Raw genomic sequence first — 953 nt, forward strand, 5'->3', positions numbered from 1 at the left:
AATCATCGATTATTGACTTTTAGCTGGCTTTGGTGCCTTGGACATGAGCTAGGACCTTAAGATTCTGCATGAAAGGAGGACTAGCAGCCGAGTTGCACGGGAGAATGTGAAAAGTGTTCATATGTAGTAAAAACCAGAGAAATCCGTCCGTTTTCGTCATTTGTTATCGAATCGACTTAAAGCCAGATCGTCACATTGGCCGCTCTTCTCTCCGAAACGGTTGTACTTATCGTCTGAAAGCTATGTCGCGTGCTGCGGTATGCGGAGACACTAGAAATACCATAGTAGAACACGGATGAAGCTTCTACGTTGATGTAATAGCCAGTAAAAAGTAGTACAATTCAAGTTTTAATCATCGATTATTGACTTTTAGCTGGCTTTGGTGCCTTGGACATGAGGTAGGACCTTAAGATTCTGCATGAAAGGAGGACTAGCAGCCGAGTTGCACGGGAGAATGTGAAAAGTTTTCACATGCAGTAAAAACCTGAGAAATCCGTCCGTTTTTGTCATTTGTTATTGAATCGACTTAAAGCCAGATCGTCACATTGGCCGCTCTTCTCTCTGAAACGGTTGTACTTATCGTCTGAAAGCTATGTCGCGTGCTGCGGTATGCCGAGACACTAAAAATACCATAGTAGAACACGCATGAAGCTTCTAAGTTGATGTAATAGCCAGTAAGAATTAGTACAATTCCACTTTTAGGTATCGATTATTGACTTTTAGCTGGCTTTCGTGCCTTGGACATGAGCTAGGACCTTAAGATTCTGCATGAAAGGAGGACTAGCAGCTGAGTTGCACGGGAGAATGTGAAAAGTGTTCATATGTAGTAAAAACCTGAGAAATCAGTCCGTTTTCGTCATTTGTTATCGAATCGACTTAAAGCCAGATCGTCACATTGGCCGCTCTTCTCTCTGAAACGGTTGTACGTATAGTCTGCAAAGCTATGTCGCGTG

This window comes from Schistocerca gregaria, unplaced genomic scaffold (genome assembly GCF_023897955.1).
Source record: "Schistocerca gregaria isolate iqSchGreg1 unplaced genomic scaffold, iqSchGreg1.2 ptg000204l, whole genome shotgun sequence".
NCBI lineage: Eukaryota > Metazoa > Arthropoda > Insecta > Orthoptera > Acrididae > Schistocerca > Schistocerca gregaria.